The sequence below is a fragment of the Schistocerca americana genome, chromosome 8 (assembly GCF_021461395.2).
Source record: "Schistocerca americana isolate TAMUIC-IGC-003095 chromosome 8, iqSchAmer2.1, whole genome shotgun sequence".
In the NCBI taxonomy this organism is placed as follows: Eukaryota; Metazoa; Arthropoda; class Insecta; order Orthoptera; family Acrididae; genus Schistocerca; species Schistocerca americana.
In genome coordinates, this window is record NC_060126.1 from 423,852,880 (window position 1) to 423,878,101 (window position 25,222).

A 25,222-nucleotide genomic window follows, 5' to 3' on the forward strand; every position below is an offset into this window, starting at 1 on the left:
CTTTTTGGCCAGTAGTACATTCGGAAAAGACCACGTTTATATGTCTTTAATTAGAGTGAAAAGGTTGGAATATGTTGCAGTTTGTGAACAACATAGAAAATCGATTAAATAAAAACAAAAAAGAAATCTCTGCAGTCCATACAGCCTATGCGGGACAAGCATTGGGCTCTAAGATAGACTCTATATATGAGAGATTATGTACTGACTGGCGTGGCTCACTGATGCATCAACGCCCATCCCAGACTGCTAAGGACATACTTGAAATCTGGAGAGATTGGTGACCTCGTACTGTAGGCGTCACTTAAGAAGGAATTTTTCGAAATTCCACCCAATAGTGTGTGAAAAAGGGCAAAAAAGTTTTTGAAAATGTGTCGCTATTAAGGCAATTTTGAAGTGATAACTACGAAATTTTGTGTTTGGTTTTTCAGCCAGAAATAAAAATATACGAGTTCCAATATTTTTGGAAATTCAACCACTAAGGAGGCTGAGTATAGGTGAATGTTTTTTCGAAAATAAATCATTACTGAAGTACTAAACTAAACTAAACTCCTCCCGAACAGGCCATGAAGGCCGAATGGTACCGACCGGCCGCCGTGTCATCCTGATCCCATAGGCGTCACTGGATGCGGATATTGAGGGGCATGTGGTCAACACACCGCTCTCCGGGCCGTACGTCAGTTCCCGAGACCGGAGCCGCTACTTCTGAATCAAGTAGCTCCTCAGTTTGCCTCACAAAGGGTGAGTGCACGCCACTTGCGAACAGCGCTCGGCAGACCGGATGGAATCCATCCAAGTGCTAGCCCAGCCCGACAGCGCTTAACTTCGGTGATGCGACGGGAAATTATGTTACCACTGGAGCAAGGCCGTTGGCTACTGAAGGACTACTAGCATTTTTAAAGCTACTTCTAAGAAAATTGATTTCCGAGTTGGAAATAAAAAAATACGTGTAACAGTCTTTTTGTAAATTCAACATCCGTAGAGAGGGAGTTAGTGGAGAAAAGTATTATGAAACTGTTTTGTTATGAAAGCATTTTTAAAGCTAACTGTATGAAAATTGGAATTCGGTTTCTCCTTTAAAATGAAGAAATCTATAAAAATTGTTGTTTGACTTCTCGATTGAGAATTAAAAAAATAGATGTTTCACTGTTTTTGAAAATTGAACCTCCTAAGGGTGAGAAATAGTGGATGGAAAGTGTTATGAAATTATTTCATTATGAAAGCATTTTCAAATGTAAGTGCATGAAAATTACTTTTTTTTTTGGCTTCTCTGGGAGAAATAAAAAAATATATACCTTCCGCTCTTTTTCGACATTAAACGAAGAAGTGGGTGAAATAGGATACGAACAGTTTTAAGAAAACATTTCGTTACATTAAAGATAATTAAAACTAAATCTTCGGAAGTAAGTATTTTACTTCCGATTAGATATAAGAAAATACGTGTTGGAGGATGATTAACGAAAACCTTGCACTCTAGCTACGACAATCGCTTTTTGATCAGAGATACTTTCGTTAAACGCCATGCTTCTGTGCCCTTACTTGAGAAAAGTTTTGAAGGTGTTCTAATTTGTGAACGTCATAAAAATTCGGTTAAAGGAAAATAAAAGAAATCTGTGAGGAACGCACAATCTACGCGACCGAAGCAGCGGGCGAGCGCTGAGCTAGTACGTCAATAAGATGACAACGACCAAAGATTCTTTCTTTTAGTCCAGATGGAAGCCATGCCCGATCTCTTACGGGAATCAGGAACTGCGAGCAAGGTGCCCATGGATAGTCGACGCTACATCAGTAGTGTGTAACCTGCTCATAATCGTGGATCAGATGAGTAGCGTGTTCGGATGGCCGAAGCGTTAAGGCGACCGCTGGCGTTAAGCGGGAACTCGGGGTTCGAGTGCGGGTGTAGAACAACTTATCACCTGTTACCACTGATTCATTTCAACGCCCGAATGCGGCTAAAGTCAATGAAACCTTTGACAATTTCAGTTATACTATTGTTTTATATTTTATTACTTGGTGGTAGATCACAGGTAAACCACAGTAAACTGCTGCAACGCCGCGATTTGCAGGATCCTACGAAAGGTGCAGTGAGTCTAGGTAACTGAAGCATTTATTAGTGATGGTAGTGACGCACTTAGCAATTTCACTGCTCCGTGTCTCAACACACTTCTACTGGAAGCACATACAGGGTGCTCCAAAGTTATGTTTACAGCTTTGATATTGTATATGTCATAAATGTGGATAGGTGGTATACTATGATTTGCAGCATAATGTTCACTTATACTTACAGTTTAGTAACCATTCAACAGAATCCAGTGTGCACTCCGTTAATAGCATTTTATCTTAGCGATATTCCAGTTCCTCTCATGTGCATGGCGTTTTTGGATTCTTGACCCTCGTGTGCCTCTGCCTAATGACCAGATGTTATAGTTGTGTGCTTCTGTAAAGTGTCCTGAAGTTTCACTGGACCGGGGTGTCAGATTTGGTCTCTATCAATCATTCCACATTCAGTGCCATCTGCTCTGGGGACGGTAATTTTCTCTAATATCTAAAAGATGTAATTAAAATAGCATTAAATCTGCCTGTCACCACTATGCCGAAAACCGCACACTTCTACTTGTCCACGTTTCTGAAATGCACTTAATGAACGTCCTTAAGATAACTTAGGAACATCTGAGTATTGCCTTGATACAACGTCTAATCACGTTAATGTGACCAACTGTTAAAAGCCTGAATTACTTTCGTGAGGTTCTGGGTTGTGCCGAAAGGGCCTTGGGGCCATGCTAACTACAATGCTGTATCCAGCTGCGCTAGGTTTCTCAGTTGAGGATCAATAGCACGAACAGCCCGAAACAAGGTTGTCTCACAGATTCTCGAAAGAGTTGAATTCCGGGGAATTTCGTGGCCAGGGAAATACGATAAATTCATCGTGGTGCTCTTTGAATCATATAGATACAATCTAAGCCGTGTGAAACGCTGCATTGTCTTCCTAGAAGATGCCATACTGCCGACGAAAATCAAACTGCATGATTGGGAGGACATCGTATTCAAGGTTGGATGTATACTTGTGTTGATTAGTTGTGACTGCCAAAATGACGACATCACCAGGTAATACCATCAAAACATTTTGCCTACCATAACACTACCTCCTCCAGCCTGGACTGTCCAAAAGATCGTTGCAGGATGTTTGCTTTCTGACGTTTCATGCCGTAATTGTCAACGAACATCTGTCATCTGAACAGGGCACCTGTCACTGTAGACATACAGATGAGGTACTGGCGTAAAAATTCCACCCTTCGTCACTGATGAGCCGCACTGAGCATGGGTGCATGAACCATGCGCCGGTTGTGGAGGGTCACATGCAGCAATATTTGCTGAACAGTAGTTGAGGAGACTTTGTTGGTAGTCCCTTGGACCATGCGGGCGATCATCTGATAAAAACGCAGATCTACTTGCCCGTACGTATCTCTGTAGCCGTCGTTCACCTCTGCCATCTATGGCCCATGGTGCACCACAGTTACCCCAGCATCTGTTTTGGATAGCACCATTTTGCGATGCATGCTACACTTTGACCATGGCGGTATGCAAACAGTTTACATACTAAGAAACTTCGGAAATGCTTCCACCCTTGGCATGAAGGCCAATGATCATACCAGTTTCGACATCAGGTAAGTCACTCCATTTCTGCATTTCAGCAACGGCTGCACTGTTTCCGCATCCCCCTGGCACATCTTATATACCCCTCACTGCTAGTGCTACCACCTGTTGCCTGTGAGTGGTCGTTGGATGTTGGCGTCGAACATCGTGTGGCGGCTGCATTAATGTGACTGGACTACGTGAGAAGACCAAGTGATGGAATTCATGCCCTGGAACTGCTACTGCAGTCCACATGTTACACCACAGAACTCGCTCACATATGATAAAAACGTTTGGATGTGGACGAATATTTCCTCTGAATATATTGAGCCAATTTTAGCACAATAATGAGCACTGCCAACACTTCAGTGAGTTTCAATGCGTGGTTGGTGTAAACTAGTGGCTTTTGAGGTTTCTTTATACCCATGCAGACACACGTCATAACAGACTTCCCACACTTTAAGTACCTTAGCTCACTGGCCACTCCCTGTCAGCTCCCTTAGACAAGGTGCTTCCCTCCACTGCACTTCTGAATCTCAGACGTTACGTTTATCTTTATATCGCAGAGTTATTATTTTAGCTATACCCTTAACAAGAATGATGTGTCATACATTGCTTGTGTACGTCATTCTAGAAATAAATGTCCCTAGAGATTCTATATAATAGAATATTTTGCATGGCCATCTTCTGTAGCTGCTTTTACAATAAATCATTATTGATTTTCCCGTCTTAGGTTTACTGCATTTAACTGAAGAGTATTTCAAAGCAGACGCGTTTTGCTTTTGCTTACGAAGCATCTATGTTCATTAGCGTTTCTGCCTCACGTTTACACATTCTGCAAACCAATCCTTTCGCTTCTTTGTTAGCGGAGGTCGAATGAACCAAGTGCCGATCGACCTCTGCCTCCGCTAAGAACGTAGAAGAAAGAAATGTTTGGAAAATAAATGAGCAAAAGGCAGAAACACCAATGACCACAGAAGACGCTTTATAAATAAAAGCAAAACTCTTCTGGTGTAAAATTGTCCTTAATTGCGGTAAAATGAAGATGGAAAAACAGATAATAACTGATATATTGCGTTCAGTACAAAAACAAGCAGAAATAACTGCCTACAGTTTTGATTATAATAGAAGTGATTTTCACATTGTGTGTTGTTCCTTTTCCACCTGCCCATACCACTCTACACCTCCCACCCACCTTATGCAGCTTTCCCTTCTCCTTCCTCTCTGTCCTTTTCCTGCTACCCCTCACTCTGTCCATCCCGTCCTCTCTCCATCTCAACCTGTCCCCAGAACATTCATTGGTACTTTTAGCCTCTACAGTACAGTTCACACTGGACTCGCATTCGGGAGGACGACGGTTCAAACCCGCGTCCGGCCACCCTGATTTAGGTTTCCCGTGATTTCCCTAAATCTCTCCAGGCCAATGTCGTGATAGTTCCTTTGAAAGGGCACGGCCGGCTTCCTTCACCGTCCTTCCCCAATCCGATGAGATGGATGACCTCGCTGTTTGGTGTCTTCCCCCAAACAACCCAACCCAACCAGTACAGTTCAGTAAAGCAAGTCAATATTACTCCAAAAAGACACCTGTTATGCAGAGTAGGCTACACATCAGGGGCTGGAAAATCATTTATTCCTCCCTGATATATAGACCACCATGCAAAGCAAATCGATAAAGCAGGCTGATACTACGATTACAAAACACGCCCATGTGTCACTGCCTGGAAAAATTCCTCTCTCCTGATAGGTAGGCTGCCCTGCAAAGCAGGTTAATTCTACAGGGTGATATTGTATCTGCACAACATGCCTGTTGTGTCTAGCAACCAGGGGTTGGAAAAAACGCGTTTTTCCTGCCTCTCCACTCCTGTTGGAGCTAGGAGGTTACAAAACCCACAGTGCAGTTACTACTGATGACTGCTGATTCACTGCCAAATTTGGCTGAAATAGATCCAGGTATTCTGGAGGAGACTGTGGACGTACACACATACACGCTAATTCACACATGGCAAGTTTCCTAAAGTATGCATCTTTTTAAAATTAAAATAAAACAAATAGAATCTTCTTAGCAGTTATATTTCTATGTGAAAGTCTGTACTTCATTCTACTTTCCTACACAGTTCCCACCCATGCAAGGCACTAATCAAGTTGTACGACCAGTTTTGAACGGCATCCTCATAGAACTCTACCACCTGAGCATAACTTTCTATAATTTAAAGGTTCTGTAACAGTTGCGTAAGGTACACTTCTTGACACTAAGCTACAGAAATTACAGCTTTTAAAAATAGCTGTACGATTGGATATTTAGAAGAATGGAGGAGGGCGATCTTCAGTCTTTCTAACGATTTGGTGTAGAAAGCTGATGAAAAAGTGAGGGAGTAAAGACGCATTACGGTTCCGATACTATCTGATGACTTTCCTCAAGTGTCATGTACTGTGCTTTACGCAATTTTTACATAATGTTAAAGTTATCGAAATTTGTGTTGAGACAACAGATTTCTGCGACGAAGGTATTAAAATGTGGTTGAACGACACGATATTAGTGATAATTATGGAGAAAGGTAGATTAAAGTTCAGGTTTTCATGTAAAATAAAAGTTCTGAGAAAAGGCTACTCGTTCTTATTTTAAAACGGTATTTTCTTAGAAACCACACCTCATATACCGTATATAACAGTTGTGTGTGTGTGTGAGCACGCGCGCGCATATTTGTGTGTGTGTGTGTGTGTGTGTGTGTGTGTGTGTGTGTGTGTGTTGTGATAGATCTGTAGTAAAATAACGATAAATTTTTTTATTTTGGTATGGCTGATCTAAGTACGTTGTTGTCCGAATATATGAAGAGTTTCTGTGCCACACTTTTAAATCTGTTGTTTCACTTTTCTTCTTAAAATTGTTTCACAATTTTTCATCGTTCTACTGAATTATGGTTGGGAGCAAAATGTTAACGTGTTGCCTATGCTAGTCACTGAATAGTTTACAGTCTGTGTTTTCCACAAACGAATCAAATTATGGAGAATAGTTGACCAGTCGTTGGCAGTCAACCACTCTCATCACACCTGAAGAAATGAAAACTAGTAGCAGGCTGTCCTTTCTTTTTCAATGTGTTACGCACTGACCACAGCAGAAAATAGGTTGTATCTAGAAATTGTTTATATAATCACTGTACAGCATCATACGATCTACAATAAAACCAAGTACCCCTGTGGAAAGGAAATTTCACAAAGGAATTTCTGTTTTACGTAAGTGGCTAATACATCCTATGAAAATTTGGGGAGCCACTCTAGTTCTGAAGTACATAATTATGTAATCCATACATATTATACGTAAAATTGGAAGTATGTATGCATGTGTGTGTCCACTCCACTTATCCTCCTAAAACATTGCTCTGATTTCAACGAAACTTGGTACACGTATCCTTTACTGTAAGGTAACAATCGCTGTGGTGATTGGAACCACCTACCTATAGTAGTTCAGGACATACGACGTCGTAAGCATGGAGCTGCATGCAAAACTGCCGCATTTTGGTTCAAATGGCTCTGAGCACTATGGGACTTAACATCTGTGGTCATCAGTCCCCTAGAACTTAGAACTACTTAAACCTAACTAACCTAAGAACATCACACACATCCATGCCCGAGGCAGGATTCGAACCTGCGACCGTAGCGGTCACGCGGTTCCAAACTGAAGTGCCTAGAACCCTGCCGCATTTTGCATGACTTTTAAATTTACTACTTCTTTGCTACCAACTCTGCTCGCAACATACTTCACTGACAGTATACACATACGCCCTTAGTTCAAGAGAGATGACATCATAGAGAATGAGATGCGCAAAAAAATGCCGTATCATGCACGGGGTTTCAATACATTTACTCTTTTCTGTTAAGACAGCCAACTTAAGGAAATACACGGCAGCTGGCAGCGCTTTTGAGAGCTTTCAAAAGCGGAACACAAATGGCTGTAGGCGGAAACGACAGCCGTCTATAGAGCTATGAAAAGATGCTGCCATAGACACGTTTACAAAATCGCTTTGTAGACACGCGGAGCAGCCACGCCGAGCGTACCGAAAATGTCCAGGATCACGTTTCCTAATTTCGGTACAATAGTTATCCACTTCTAGATTGCGCATATTTCTTTGTGCAACTATTTCAGAATTTCCAAATTATTTGTTTGCGATTCTGACGGAATTACTTGAAACCATACACTACTGCTACATGACAACTATTAGAACACGTAATATCGTATTCCGATAGCACTTCTTTATCTTGTTGCTGAGCCACGAAAATTAGCTGATGCTTAGCATCAAGAATCAAGCGCAAAAATAAATTTCAAAGGGTGTGAATATTTTCGTAGCCGGTTTTGTCGACGTCATTTGCGTTTTATGCTAAGCCTTAAGAGCAGACGAGTCCATATTTGGCGGCATTCATGTAGTAAAAATATACTCTTTCTGTAGAGGTAAAGGTCAGTTTATTTCCCTCTGTAAGGCACCATTTATGTCCAAGGAACATGTATTTGTACAGGCACATATTTACTGAACACGCTTCTTGAAAGTTTATTTTGATATTCTTTCACTTCTTCTTCTTTCGTTGCCTATCCAGTTTGGCAGTCATGATGGCTATTCTTCTCTTTTTGGTAGAAACATGAAACAGTTGGCTTGAAGATATACTGAACCAACATCTAAAGTTGTAAAACCGAGATAGTCTTCTTCTTCCAGGATATCTTTTTCTGTTGATTTCCTTTTGATGTATTTTTTTGTAGCAATAATATCAAATTCTATTACGCATGATATGTCATAGACATTGCAACTTTCGGTATTTTATTATCTTGATTGATTTAGACTTCGTGTTCATTCTTCTCAAAACATCTCTGGGTCAAGGTGTTCCCAAGATCCGCCTTTATAGCCACAATTCAAAGGCCTCCAGCTTCTTCTCCGTGTTTTTATGTAAGTTCCATGTCTCTGCCCATACAGGAGGACAGAATACCCATAGCAGTGCAAAAGTCTGATTTTTATTCTTAACGTTAGGTTATCACTTTTCAAGACAGCACTCAGTTTTGAATCACACTTCTTGGTTTCCTGATGCGAATCTTGATTTCTTGCGAAGTATCCCAGTTTTCATTTATTATGATTCCAAGGTATGTTTATTGATTTACCCTTTCTATATTTCTTTGGTTTATGACTAAGTTTACTCTGTAACATTTTCCTTTCTTACGACCTTGAGCCTTCTCTTTGTGATGGTTATTTAAAGCCAATACTGACTACTACCTCTTACAGTTCTATCCATTAATAATCGTACCCTTGAATAGTGTCAGCAAATATAATATAAGGTGTATAACTTTGCTTCCGCCATTTGCCGATAGGTGCCAACAATCGTAAGTAGCGGTCGAAAGAAACAGATTGCAGACGTCAGGTAGTAAGCTTGGACCTTGGTCAACATAACCTATTTCAAACATTAGTCGATTTGTGTCTGCATCATGAAGTTGTTCTTGATTGAAAATGTCTGTTTGCGAGACTAACTCTCGTCATTTGTGGGAGGTGTTACTGTTTTGTTTCAATATGAAGAAAACAGCGGCTGAATCTCATTGAATGCTCTCACGTACGTATGGTAAGGACGCTATTAGTGAAAGAACGTGTCGTGAGTGGTTTCAACGCTTCAAGAACGGTGATTTTAATATCGAAGACTGGCATAGTGGTGGAAGAGAGAATGTTTTCGAAGATGCAGAATTGGAGACATTGCTGAGTGAAGACTCGCGTCAAACTCATGAATAATTGGCACGATTTGTGGGAGTGAGACAGCAAGCCATCTCAAAATGTCTCAAGGCTATGGGCACGATTGAGAAAGAAGGAACTTGGGTCCCGTGTGAGCTGAAATCAAGAGACGTTGAATGGCGTTTGTGTGTTTGTGAACAGTTGCTTCAGAGGCTAAAACGGAAGGGATTTCTGCATCGCATTGTGACCGTGGACGAAAAATGGGTTCATTATGATAACCCTAAACGCAAAAAAACCTTGGGGATATCCCGGTCATGTTCCACGTCGACGGCTAAACTGAATATTCACGACTCCTAGATCATACTCTGCATTTGGTGGGACCAGCTCGGCGTCGTGTGCTGTGAGGTGTTAAAACCAAGTCAAGCAATCACAGGTGCTCATTATCGTACGCAATTAATGCGTTTGAGCAGTGCAGTAAAAGACAAACGGCCGCAATACAGCAAGAGGCAAGACAAAATGATTTTACAGCACGACAACTCTCGACCGCACTTTGCAAAAGAGGTCAAAACGTACTTGGAAACGTTAAAATGGGAAGCCATACCCCACCCACCGTATTTTCCAGACATTGCTCCCTCTGACTGTCACCTGTTCAGATTAATGGCGCATGGCCCGGCTGTCCAACACTTCCAATCTCATGAAGAAGTCACAAACTGGAATGATTCGTGGATTGCTTCAAAAGATGAACAATTCTTTCGACGCGAGATTGGTTCTGTGCCCGAAAGATGGGAGACAGTAGTAGCCAGCGATGGTAAATACTTTGAATGATACATGTGTAACCAATTTGTTTCATTAAAGCCTCAAATGTTGGGGAAAAACGGCGGAAGCAAAGTACACCTTGTAGTATCATCAGCACATGGAATGTTGTTTCATCTTATTCCATCTATCAAAATTCCTCCTTATACTTCTTGAAGGGATTCTCTAAATATGAATTCTGAGTATATATCAAATAGTATGGGTGACAAGATACGTCCCTGTCTTACTCCTCTGAGAGTTTTGCCTACTTCAGTGTGTTCCCCATCAATGCGCAGCACTACTGTTTGATTCCAGTACAGTTTCTTGATGATTCGCAGGTCTTATCCCTCGACTCCAATATTTCTCAAAATCTCCATCAACATGTGGTGTTTTACTCCATCGAAAGCCTTCTGATATCTATTAGGAAGGCAAATACGTTTTTATTTACATCTCTACATCTCTGAAACAATACTTCTACACTGAACAGGGCCTCTCTCGTACCCACGGCATTAACAAACCGAAACTCATTAGGGGCTATCTGTTCCTCACATAGTGTACACATTCTGCTGTGTATGACCCTCAAAAACAATTTCCCGATATATCTCACTAAGCTTATCGTACTATAAGTTTAATGATCTTCTTGTTGCGCTTCAGTCAGGTGTATTCTAAACGTGATTTTAGCGGTGCTGAAGAGAGGCTATTATGAAGTCCATTGCGTGGATGAGATACTACAAGGAAGTTAAAAATGTAATGTCATTTTTCAGTAAAATGCGTACTTAAAGTCATGATAGTAAAACAATACTATAACAGCCTCAGGATGATTATATACTGTCCGAACAGAAGGGCATGGACGCCTCTATGTAACGTGGAATTGACCACCAGATGTCACGAAAGATGCGCCCGCCTGTTATAAAAGAAGACGGGGACAACTAAGTTGCCGGTAGAGCAGTACAGATACACACTGAGCAAGCAAAACGTTATGACCGCTGCCCACTGCACAGTTGGGTTCCGCCTGGTGGCGTTACAAGAGCGTGATGAGCTAAGTATGGAAGGGAAGCAGACAAGGACGGTGGATGATCCTAGCAAAGAAATGGGGAAAATCCACTGTGATTGACTGTGACAGAGGGCAGATAGTTACTAACCTGAGTCTGTCAACGAGCATCTCGAAAACGGCGAAGCTGGTCGAATGCTCACGTGCTACTGTCGTGAGAATCAACGGGAAGTGATAGAGGGAAGTCAAACTACCTCTAGGAGGTAAATGGTTGGATGTCCACGACTCTTCACAGAACATGGGATTAAGAGACTTGTTTAAACAATTAAATAGGATTGACGGTGATATGTGGGACCCTGGGCGAAAGAGCACGTGTTTCTTGACACACCACTGAACGCACATTGTTGAAGACTGTGTTTTTGCAGCAGACGAGCCGTATGTGTAACCATATTGACCGAACGATATCGTCAGTTACTATTGCAATGGGCACGAGTTCAGCGAAACTGGACCGTGGATCAATGGAAACGTCTCACCTGGGCGGATGAGTCACATTTCTCGCAACACCAGGTCGATGGTCGTCTCCACAAACGCCGTCATCCAGGCGAAGGGTGGCTCGACACGCGCACCGTGTCACGGACGCAGAGTGGTGGCAGCAGCATCATTCTACGGGAGAAATTCTCCTGTACTTGCGTGGGACCTGTGGTAATAATCGAATACACGCTGCCAGCTACAAACCACCTGTATCCCGTTATGGCTGAGGTCTTCCCCGACGGCGATGTCATCTTTCAGCAGTGTAATCGTACGTTCTATGAGCCAGAACCCTGCTACTGTGGTATGAGGAGCATTATACACAACTGGCCATTAAAATTGCTACCCAACGAGGATGACGTGCTGCAGACGCGAAATTTAACCGACAGGAAGAACATGCTGTGATATCCAAATGGTTAGCTTTTCAGTGCATTCACAGAAGGTTGGCGCCGGTGGCGACACCTACAACGTGCTGACATCAGGAAAGTTTCCAACCGATTTCTCGTTCACAAACAGCAGTGGATCGGCGTTGCCTGGTGAAACGTTATTGTGATGCCTCGTGTAAGCAGGAGAAATGGATACCATCACGTTTCCGACTTTGATAAAGGTCGGATTGTAGCCTATCGCGATTGCGGTTTGTCGTATCGCCACATTGCTGCTCGCATTGGTCGAGATCCAATGACTGTTAGCAGAATATAGAATCGGTGGGTTCAAGAGGGTAATACCGAACGCCGTGCTGGATCCCAACGGCCTCGAATCACTAGCAGTCGAGATGACAGGCATCTTATCCGCATGGCTGTAGCGGATCGTGCAGCCACGTCTCGATCCCTGAGTCGACAGACGGGGATGTTTGCAAGACAACAACCATCTGCACGACGTTTGCAGCGGCATGGACTATCAGCTCGAAGACCATGGCTGCGGTTACCCTTGACGCTGCATCACAGACAGGAGCGCCTACGATGGTGCACGAATGGCAAAACGTCATTTTTTCGGATGAATACAGGTTCTGTTTACAGCTTTATGATGGTCGCATCCGTGTTTGGCGACATCGCGGTGAACGCACATTGGAAGCGTGTATTCGTCATCCCCATACTGGCGTATCACCCGGCGTGATGGTATGAAATGCCATTGGTTACACGTCTCGGTCACCTCTTGTTCGCACTGACGGCACTTTGAACAGTGGACGTATCATTTCAGATGTGTTACGACCCGTGGCTCTACCCTTCTTCCGATCCCTACGAAACCCTACTCTGCAGCAGGATAATGCACGAGCGCATGTTGCAGGTCCTTTACGGGCCTTTCTGGATACAGAACATGTTCGACTGCTGCTCTGGCCAGCACATTATCCAGATCTCTCACCAACTGAAAACCTCTGGTCAATGGTGGCCGAGCAACTGGCTCGTCACAATACGCTGGTCAATACTCTTGATGAACTGTGGTATCATGTAGAAGCTGCATGGGCAGCTGTACCTGTACAAGCCATCCAAGCTCTGTTTGCCATTATTACGGCCAGAGGTGGTTGTTCGAGGTAATGATTTCTCAGGATCTTATGAACCCAAATTGCGTGAAAATGTAATCACATGTCAGTTGTAGTATAATATATTTATCCAATGAATACCCGTTTATCATCTGCATTTCTTCTTGGTGTAGCAATTTTAATGGCCAGTAGTGCAGTAAATTCACGTTGATGTCTGAACAATCAAATTCGCCTTATATAAATCCTACGGAACACATCTGCGTCGCCATCGGATGCCATCCACACATATGCAAATCAGTGGCTCCTTTTTTACGCGAGTTACATGACTTGCGCCCAGTCATCTAATGCCACATACCTCCACAAAGCTACCAACAAAACGTCGGATCCATGATACGCACAATCAAGAGATGTATGTCGTTCCAAAGACGGACAAACAAGGTATGAAGCAGGTGGTGGCAATGGTTTAGCTCTTTAGTGTAATAACAATAGTGTGGGTCTATCAGGATAGCTCAGTAACTTCGAAAGTGGACTAGTAATTGCACATCGCCTGCGTAACCTAACCATCAGGGATGTTCCAAATGTTCTTAAAGCTATCTCAAGTCGAGTGTTGTTGATGGGGACTGTGGGGTGGAAACGCGAAGGACATTCACTGCTGAACCAAGTCGGATGGATCTCAAGTTCTGACTCACGGGGACCGGTGAGAATTGTGGAGGATGGCTGTGAAAAACCTCATGAATTCAATGGGAAGAATCACTAGTGCGTTCCAAAGTGCTCCCAGCAGTGCAGCTGGCACAGTGACTATGGTTCAAAAAATGGTTCAAATGGCTCTGAGCACTATGGGACTTAACTTATGAGGTCATCAGTCCCCTAGAACTTAGAACTACTTAAACCTAACTAACCTAAGCACATCACATACATCCATGCCCGAGGCAGGATTCGAACCTGCGACCGTAGCAGTCGCACGGTTCAAGACTGTATCGCCTAGAACCGCTCGGCCACTTCGGCCGGCAAGTGGCTGTGCGTAGGGAGTTAAAGAGAATGGGGTACAACCATCGAGCAGCTGCTCATTAGTCACACATTTCCTTAGGCGCTTGAGGTGCTGTGGAGAGCGACGCCATTGTGCAATGGATGACTGGAAACGAGTGAACCGAAGTGATGAATGGCGCTATACCCCGCGACAATCCGATGGAAGTATTTGTCTTTGGCGAATGCCCGGAGAAAATTGCCTGTCATCATGTCTAGTGCCAATAGTAAAGTTCGCATAAGATGGCGTTACGGTACGGTGGTGTTTCTCTTAGTTAGTCTGTGGTCCTCCTATTTCGCTTAGAAAACGCTGAATGCGGGAAGATCTCAACACATTTTACAGCATTATGTACTTCGTAGATTGGAAGAAGATTCGGGGATGGTGACTCTACCGGCATTACAATGCACGCTGTCATAAAGTAGCATCTGCGAGGCAATGGTCTGTGAACAGTAACATTCCTGACATGGACTGGCCTGCAGAGATTCCCGACCTTAACCCACTTGGACACATTTGCGACGAGTTACAAAGCTGAGTTCGCTTCGGTTCCCAGCATCCAACATCCCTACCTTCTCTGGTTTCGCCTCATGGTGAAGAATGAGCTGCCATTCCTTCACAGAGATTTAGAAATCTCATTGAAACTGTTCCCATGAAAGTTCAAGCCGTCATAGAAGCGAAGGTGATCACACACTACGATAATGTCAACAAGTAGATATGTGAATGCTTTTGATCAAACAGTGTATGTGACTTTGGCTCTCCGCGATACACGAGGTATCCCGTGTAAAGTGTCTCAATGCAGTTTGTTTAACACTGTCAATTAAAGGAAATCGTGACGAATCGTGGAGCACATCTTTTTACCTTTTCTGCCGCTTTTGTGGATTCTGTTTGCTGAATGTCTCAGACCGGCGAGCAATAGTCAAGAACTCATCGAAAGAGGCTGTTGTAAGAGACCTCTCTTGTGTGTACTTCCTTACCATTCTTACAACATATCTTCTTGTTCTTTTTATCTGTTCTGACATCGCGCCAATTTCTGAATTCAACTCCTGCCCAGCAAGAGGCATGCTTTATTTTCGTCTCGCCGTTGTCGTAGTCATTATTCGCTACCTCACTTGCATCCCGAATACGACTGGAGTTGTGATAATATTAATCTTCCTTATCACTTCGAGAACTGGAACTGACTTCATCAGTAACTGATCCCACACCTTGCCATCGGCGACGTATTGAGGATTGTTGTTGTTCATATCGATGGTTGCTTGTAGAACTAATATTCTGGACTAATACACTACGTTTGTCGAAAGAAGGCTGTGACATTTTATCCTAGAAACCATAACTGAACATGTACGCTAAAAACTAAATGCCAAAATATTCGTCGATGAATCAACAGAAGCTACTCCAACCAGCATCCAATGACATTTAAGACAGAGGCCCTTTACGGAGTTATGGGTGGCGGATAACAGTTACATATGTTTTCAGTTTGTCTTAGTTAGTTAATGCTTGTAGTTAGCCGTTCTTCTCACGCGAGCCTGGCAACTGTTTTCGTGGGTAGTCTTAAAGCGATGGTTAACATACTGACTATAGTTTCCAGTCTGCACGTCCACATTCTTGTCCAGCCCACTGAAAGAAATCTTTCTATTCTCTTTCTGCTAAGCGGGATCAGGACTATGATCACAAATGAAGCTATGGAGTTCCAGCTCATGCAAATATTTAGCAAAGTATCTCACGCACAACAATTTGAAAGTCACTGTGTTCAATTGACAGCAAATCTTTCTATCCTAAACAGCACTATTATCAGTTCAGAGGCTACCTCAGCGGTACGTTCCTACCAGATTGTCTTTCACCGTGACTACTAACACTCCAATTAACGTTCGAAATAAATGCTCGCCACAAAAGTGGATATAATAGTCACCACTTGCCACGCGGATTTATAATTATCACGGACGGCACATTAACAGTTACTTTAGCGAAAATCTAAGCCATCCAGGACGGTGTACATTCCTCGCGAGTTGACTATCAATTATTACCTAAAAAACGCGTTTTGTCAGTCTGTCTCTGACGTCATCCGAAGCAGAGCGCAATCCGGCGATTAACAGACGGGGTTCCTTCAGTGGCTTAGTGCGAAGTGAACCTTCCACCTGCTTTCTTTTTTTTTTGCATTTTTCATTCCCATCCCTGGGGGGTACGGGCGGGCTGTTTGAGACCCTGCAATGCTCTTTTCAGCCTTTGTGGATGTGTCGGGATAAATAAATTTTATTTATTATTTTATTACATTTTCTTTGTTGCATCAATGCAAATTTCTCATTACTGACAATACAATTTTAATTATTTTACACGTTCTACGTATTCGTTACTGACAATTACCTTTACAATTATACTTATTCTACATGTTCTACTCATTCCACATTGAAAGAGAAAAGAGAAAGAGGAGGAGGAAAAAGAAAACAGTTGATTGTATTAGTTAAGAGTTACGTGAATTTGTTTGTGGTTACATATGGTAAATTTGATACAAACATAGGACATTGCATATTGTAACTACGGGGCTTTGAGGTGAGTGTGTCTTTTGGGGCCTTAAGTCTTCCATTGTCCATTGTTTCTAATTGAACATTTACTGCCACACATTAAAATTTCGAGTGATTATGAAGTAAAGTAAGAACTAAGAGAGTAGAATGTAATAGAAAAGCAGAGTTCCTCTCGGGCTGTATATACGTAAGTGTCGCAGCGGGACGCCAAGGGAACACCTGCTGTGACCTGCCTCATGCACACGGCAGCAGCCCCTGAGCGACAACGTTCTCGGACACCTAATCTTTAATAACAAAGCTATGAATTGATTGAGAATCTTCTTAACTGTTACCTGCATTCAGGTAAGTTGGTTGAAATCACAGAAAATGTTTCAGCGCGCTTGAATAAGAACTTTGCCGTCTATAATCTGTGTAGAGGAACTGACGGTAGATCGTTATCTCTGAACTATAACTTTAAAAGACTTTGTGTTCGTTGTTATTAGTATTTCGGTCCTTAAATTTGTTATAGCTCTATTACTTAATAAGTTTTCTCATGTGCTGTAACCAAAATTTTCCAGCATTAAAATTACAGGTGATTAATCTGCTACAAATCGGTATGTTTTCGTTACAAATTTGGTGCTCATTAAATTACTCGAAAACTATTAAAGGTAGGTTAATGTGGCCTTTTGATTATTATTTTTAGGCTGAACTAAAGCAATATAAAATTTTTACATTTCTAAGTCTAATATTTAGCACCTTCAATTTTTCTTAAAATCGTGGATTCTGACTATAATTTTTATTCTATCCTTTTGAAACTTGCAACATTTATTTTTGACATGCATTGGCACATTTTTACCAAATTCTGGTTTTCTATCTTTATTATTAAGCACCACTTATATTGTTCCTAAACTATTTTTGTGAAAACTGTTGGTTTGATTACTTTTATCCTCGACATTTAAAACGTTATTAAAGTGTATATTGACAAAGAATAAGAAATTTTGACTGTTAATTTTATACTTAATTATGGTGCAATACTTGCGCGCTACGCGCAGACGCATTAAGGTGACGTGGCGGTACTAACAGTGAACTGGGGTTAGTCCCGGCACACTCGCTCGGCTCTGTATCTCACCAACGATACAGCGCTTCTTTCGCTTCAGACTCCATCATAATGTAATAACAGCAGACAATATGATGGATGACAATTCATTGAAGGCACCATAAGGAAGCTAATTAATCACCACACAAAAGCAGTTTTAATAAATCCTAGAAACTATGGGAATTAACAACATTTTCCCTCTCATTGCATTAACACTGTTGTGGCGTAACAAGCTAGTTACGCCACGCTGAGAAGGGAGCCGAAAGGCACGCGTACACACACGCCGACTGTCTGGAACAGGATAACTATTGAATGGTAGCAAGAAAAGTACGTAGCTGCTTTATACTTAACTTTTAATCTTTGTTGGTTTACAACGTTCTTCTTGAGACATTTATACGATAACTCTCAAACTAGGTGAGGCTAATGGCGCCTTGCTAGATCGTAGCCATGGACTTAGCAGAAGGCTATTCTAACTGTCTCTCGGCAAATGAGAGGAAGGCTTCGTCCGTATTGTCGCTAGCAATGTCGTCCGTACAACTGGGGCGAGTGCTCGTCCGTATCTCGAGACCTGCCTTGTGGTGGCGCTCGGTCTGCGATCACACAGTGGCGACACGCGGGTCCGACATGTACTAAATGGACCGCGGCCGATTTAAGCTACCACCTAGCAAGTGTGGTGTCTGGCGGTGACACCACAAACACGAGAAAGGACGGGATTACTTTTGACATCCCACAAGAACGAGTAACACCTTCACCTTGGATCAGTGGTCCCCAACAATTCTTAGACTATTATCCGTGAGTGCAATCAGACATTAGCTAGTACCCCGTTCTGCCCCCTTGCCTCCTCTACATTATAAGCAACTTTAGCAACTAACTAATCAGTAGAATGATATTTAGTTTGTGTGTGTGTGGGTGTGTGTGTTGGAATGAATGACGAAGAATTTCGTGGTACTTAGCAAATGCCACAACTCCTTCTAAGATAAATAAGCTAACTACCTACATTGAGGGCAGACACTTGTTACAAAACAAACTTCCCCTGCAGTACTCCTCTCCATTGCGGCACTAGCTTCAGCTGCACGCTGCATCCCTATTTAAAATCAACCAAGTTATAATGTGTACGCTATATTTACTGTTCGTAAAACACTTGAGTGCTGCACTCCTTACTTCTGAACTGGCAGAAATGTTTTAGGTCCGACCACAGCCACTACTACTAACAACATCACTACTGTGTGCAGCAGTGTAACAACCCTTGTGTGCCAATTAATTCACATCTCTGTTTTGAAGCGAGTAATGAAGTAATTTATGGAATACTGCAGGTACTGTCTACAACTTGGAGCACACATCTTCTTGTGATACTTAGCATTTGTTACGCAACTGTCTCGCTCTTAACGTCAGAGATTTACGAGACAAAGTGCAACATGTGTGTCTGAGAAAAAGTAATTGTTATGACTTATGTAATCGATATTACAGTCTTACAAATTTGTGTTAATAGAAACGATCATTTGAAAATGATTTAGTGTCATAACTAAAACAGATTCGAATCATTTAATTTTTACTCCTCAGAAAATTTCATTGACCCACCAAGGGGTAGTTACCCGTGGGTTGAGAACCTCTGCCCTAGATAGTGTGTGTGGTAGAATGCATCTCCCATACTAATTTTACCTCATGATGACCTGTCACTGTGAATTGAAAGAGAAGATGTGCTTCAAAAATGGCACTGTTAAAAAATGATACTTTAACATAATACGTGCACTACATTGGCTAATAAGCAAAATAAGTTTTTACTGGCTTAATAGCTCCATTTACGATAAAGTGATAAAAACTCAACATGAGCCATCAAGTGGATTAATATAATGACTTGAAAATGTCTTATTAAGTAATTTTTTCATGAAAATATGTGGGCTCTTTAGTGTTTATGGACGCCATAAGTATCCAGTTCAATGTATCAAATGCCATATTTAATAACCAAGAAGCTAATTTGATCAAAAAAAAAAAAAAAAAAAAAAATGACGTCTAGGAGCAAAAATACTTCTCGTTAGGATTTTTAAATTTTAGATTTTCATTCCACTTGCCTCGTTGTCCCGAGACCAGGCGATCTTCTTTGGGCTGTCCGCCAGACCCCGTGAAACATATTGGGTTGGTGCGTAAGTTCGTAGCGTTTTTACATCAGTCTTATTCGCAACAGATACACAGAACAAAGACTTTAGTCATCAATCACATTGTCTCCTTCACTATTTGCAACAGTCTGCCATCGCTGTGGTAACTTTCCGATTCCGCGACTGTAGAAATCCCGTGGTTTTCAGACGAAGAACTCGTCGCGCCATATTCGGAGCGCTTTTTCATCCAGAAAGGAGATTTTTCAATACAGAGCAGAAAAGGTGAAAATCGCAGGGAGCAAGATAAAGTGCGCAAGGTGGGTGCAGAATCATTTCCCGGCCAAACTGTTGCATAGTGTTTTCTGTCAGCCAAGCACCATACGGCCGGGCGTTATCGTGGAGTAGCATCCTTTCATGCTTACTTCCTGGTCGTTGTTCTTGGATGTCGTCTACAAGATGTCTCAGTTGTAGAGTGATGGTTACATATTGGAGAAGTAATTCGTAGACACCACACAATCGCTGTTGCAGCAGATATATGACATTATCTTCTGTAGCTGCGCGCAGGTCTTTGTACAAGGAGTTGCTGCTATCTTTGGAGTCATCTTTTCTTTTCCTTACGCTTGCGTAAGGACGCTATTCCTCGCCACCAGCAATGATAGAGGACTGGAATGGCCAGTGTTGTTCTCGAGCAAGCAGAGATGCACGTAAGACCACCCGCTAAGGTTTGTTATTTTGGCTTAGAGCATGCGGGACCCATACACCAAATTTTTGAACGTTTCCCATTGCATGTAAATGTTGCACCATTGTGGAATGATTACAGTTCATTACATTTGCCAGTTCTCGAGCACAGTGATCATTGTAGATTAATGCGTTTAAACGATTTTCATCAAACCCGAAGGTCCTCATAAAGTTGGGAAGTTACTAATGTCTAAACGATCCTCGTTAAAACGGGAAGACCATTTTCTTGCCGTATTGTGTTCTATGGCATTATCCGCATACACGTCGTAAATGTTTCTGTCTGCCTCCCGTGCTGCCACCACTCTACTGAACTGAAACAGAAGAATATTTGGAAATGTTCCAATTTCTCCACTTAGCACTCCATTTTTTAACGTCCACAGCGACACTCACTGTCACCAAATGACAAAACGACAATATGTTAACTCAAATAGCAACAATGAACTACAAATCAAGAACGACAATCAGTGAATAAAACCATAGCAACCGGAATATCAACCTGCAGAACAAAAACACTACGAACCTACAAACGAATCTAACATTTGAAGTCCTGATAATCAAAGATCTAAGCTATGGGTAAGGGCGGACAGTATGTGTTACACTGCTGGACAAAAAATTGAGGAACCCTCAACTGGAGGAGGTAAGGAAATGAAACTTGATGGACTGGTATAACATGTGACGTTACTTCAGTGGCTGCAAAATCGCGTCAGTTTCACTAAGGCCTTCGCGGTCGGGAACCAGAAGAGTTTCTAATCAGAACGCGACTTTTTTTTTATTGCAGCTAAAACGCGAAACCGGTCGCGTTTATAAATAAATTATGAGGACTGTCCGAAAAGTAAGGCCCGATCGGTCGCGAAATAAAAACCAGAGTAAAAATCAAAAAGGTTTTATTCCCAACAGTTGGCCACACCTTCCAGCTACCTCTCTAAATAGTCGCCACTCAGACTTAGACATTTGCAGTTTCGTTGTACAAACTTTCCAACACCCTCGTCACAGAAAGCAACCGCCTGTGTTTTCCGCCAATTCTTTACGCTGATCTGCATTTCGTTGTCTGTTATAAAATGTTGTCTTGATAGCCAACGGTTCTCGTGAGCAGAGATGAACAATGGAGAGAGCCAATCACGGACTCTATTGTGGGTGATCAAACACCTGCCACTGCAGATTGCGGCTGACAATTGTCTTGAAGAAAGAAGCTCATTACAGTTATGTTACGTGGGGTGCATAGTTTCTGGCCGGAATGTCTCACCCGATCCACATACTTGGCGGGAGACACTGTTGTTTTAGGCATTTCTACGTTATCACTTGGCGCTCTGAACTGAACTGACCGACGTGAAGTGACCAACACTGCCCAACAAATCTGTACGAAGTTCCATCAGACTTTCACAGTGGGTTCAAATCTGCGCCTAATCAGACCTTACTTTTGCGAATACGCCTCGTACTTACAGCTGACGCGATGTTAAAAATGAAATGTGAACCGACTTATGACGTGGCATTGCAATCAGTCTAGCATGGAAACATTTGCCGATTCGATTGGGAAGGGTGTCATAAAGCTGTTGTATCCCCTTCTGGGGCAAACTGACCCACAGGTATTGTATCTGGTCTCTTATAACTCAGATATGGCAGTGGAATAGAGATGACGTCCTAGCTGGTCCTACATGTGTCCATTCACAATGGGGATATTGCTGGCAGCAGCAGTACCTGAACATCATGCAAACATTCCATAGAGACAAACTCCATGTGTGAACGAGTATTGTCCTGTTGAAAACTGACACTGCAGTACTGACGCATGAGAGGTAACACACAAGGCTGCTGGATGTCTGTGCTGAACCACTGAGCTACCAGGCTTTCCACATACCCCATGGCTCCCCACAGCAGGGTGCTAGTAGTAACACTCCTTTGCCCGTAAAACACATTTGAAGAACTGGACCACTCTCCAGGTTGCCGCCATGCTTTCCAACAATCGTCGTATGGTGTTATGCAGAAAAGCGATTCTGTGCTGAATACACAATGCGTCACGATTCATCAGCAGTCAGTGATTCACGCCACGACATCAGTCCCAAAGCAGCCATTTGTCTTGATGCGTTAACAGCAGACTACCGTCAGGATAGTAATTCCCCAGTGCGGCTGCTACTAGTCTCTGACCAGAGGTGTACGATGTACTGAATGTTGCAAAGAGTCCATGAATTGTGTGCAGGCACAGATTGGTAATATCTCCCTTCCTAATCCTCCTACTGGCTTGCAATATAAATGACCGTGATCGCGATTGCCTTACACAATTATACAGTGAGTGAGGCTCTCGTTTCCGAAGGAAAATAATACCGGTTTGTAGGAGCAATGTGTAAAACAGATCCTTCTGAAGGAAGAATTTATTCAAAACTTAATCTAAATACTGACAATAATTTTGAAATGGGTGGTATTTAGTGCACGCGCTCACACAGAGGGGAAAATGGCACTACGTAAACTTTAATGCAAAATATACTGATTAGCAAAGAAAAAAGGGATAATTAAATGGTCTCTAGCCCACTAGAGCAGTGAATATCTAAAATCCTAAGAAAGATAATGGCAAAGAAAATCAAGGGAATAATCACTGATGTGGCAACAGAAGGTTGTCACACTTTTCCACAATACAACAGTTCATGAGGAAATAAATGAAACAGGAAGCACTGAGTTCGTAGTTACTTATTCTGAAATACTAAGTTCTTAAGGTAATGTTAAATGAAGTTGCTTGTTAAATAAATAATTGACTGTTGCTGTAACTATGTGAAGTAAAAATTACTTTTAGTAACCTCAGCATAACGTAATGCACAATTTGAAACAAGGCAAGTAATTTACTTTTAATTATTTAAAGATAGAATTGGATTTACTTTAAGCAAATGGGCAACTGGTTTACTTTTAACGTAAGAACAATAAAATAGGTACCAAGCCAGCAGGAGTCACTCGCTAAGCTAAATACAGAATAAAAGAAATTGCGCGCTCTCAATTTGTGCTGTATCTGTAGTTACTAGTTTTGCCAGTGAAATTTTACGTTACTTTAAGTGAGTGAAGTTAATACTCAAAATTGCAGATTAATTCAGCCTCTGCTATACAGTAGAAGAATTTAGACTGTAGCTGGCCATTAGCAAACAAACAAACTGGCAGTAAATAGTTAATCAATTTTCATATCTTACGACACTAGGTGATTGTTTTGAAAGGAAAGGCACTCTGCTTGGTAGTAACATCTGAAGACAATTATAGCACAGGTGCTCTACAAGTTTTAGCTATTTAAGGTTGTTATTCAAGAAAGTTAGCCAGGAATGTTTGTTAAAGGAATCCTACTGGGTAACGTCTACAGTCTTAGTTACAGTGTTTCATTTAACAGTCCGTCTGGACTACGAAAAATGTACCAAACGACAATGCTGAGCTGCTGCTTTTTGACAACCACAAGTTGTCTCCAGAACCTTGGATAATTATGGGACAGGCAACAGTTAGAATTGCAGCTTCCTCCGCCAGTCCACTCCGACCGTGCCCTCAATACTCGCTTGTTAAGAAATAAGGATGGCCTAGAATGGCGTGATCATAGCTGCACACCGACTCTGCGGGAGCGCCCAACAAACACTTCCCTACTCTTTCACGACTGAAGCTGATATGTCTTCTGTCTACTCGCAGCGCGTCAGTGTCTCTTCTTATGCAAATGTAAGTAACAGCACAGCTATTGACATTTCATCGTTGCTATCGATACATTAAAATAAAGTCCCCTTGACTATTACCCTATATTTACCATTTTTACCTTATAATTACCATCAGTTATAGACGTTCACAAATAAATGCACTATTACATCCATTATATATTAAATATAATTTGCTGTAATAAGGCTTACACATTCAGAAATAGCGGTATATTACAAGTTGTGAACAGATATTAAACGGCGAAAAATTTTTGGTGGTACAGAAGGTATTTTATCTGCATTTTCAGTGTTACGAGATGTGAAGTGTTTACGACATGCTTGCTGCACAATACGGCGCTCCTCCCTTTTGCTGGTCATACGTGGTCGACTGGAACCTCGACGGCATGTGTGCCTGCCCTCATAGCCCCGTGCAGTCCGTTATGGCGCCACTGCAACATCCGAATTCCCCACAAATTTGAGTACTGTAAGATTCGACCAGCGGGCCAAATGGAGACCCACAATGAGACCTATTTCAATCTCGGTCCGGTCCTGATAACGCTATCTCACACGAACAAGCGTCATCTCCGTGCCGTACACAGTGATCGCTTCATATCCAACGCCGTTGACCTCACTGATACACTCTGCCAGACTTGAAACAACAGTAGGCTCAAACAACACTTACGCACCCAGACGGCTTTTCTAACAGACACAGAGAATTGTGTAAGCTTTCTGTAACCATTTTTCAATCAATGAGAGTATTGAATATTCTTTTTTTATAAACTTTCTCCTCCTGTAAAGTGCGTCTTTGATATCATATACGACTTCTGCGAGATATCGGCCCTGTGTTGCGCATGTGAACAGTGTCGTGAAACAAAACTTTAATCTTAATGGAATACTGAATTTGAAATAATGAAACTGAACCTAATTAAATTCTAAAATAAACTAATTGAGTGCTCAGTGAAAAACTGTTTCACTAAAACTCAGTACTGAGGTACGCCATGAAAGTTGCGTAACATAAAGTGCA

The 25,222-nt window shown here is 42.1% G+C and overlaps 1 protein-coding gene across 1 annotated transcript in view; it reads left to right on the plus strand.

Annotated features, from left to right (window-relative positions):
• Window positions 1-25,222, plus strand: part of LOC124545894 (protein sidekick-2-like) — a 1,033,035-nt gene that overhangs the window by 848,243 nt on the left and 159,570 nt on the right. The gene's annotated exons all lie outside the window — the stretch shown is intronic.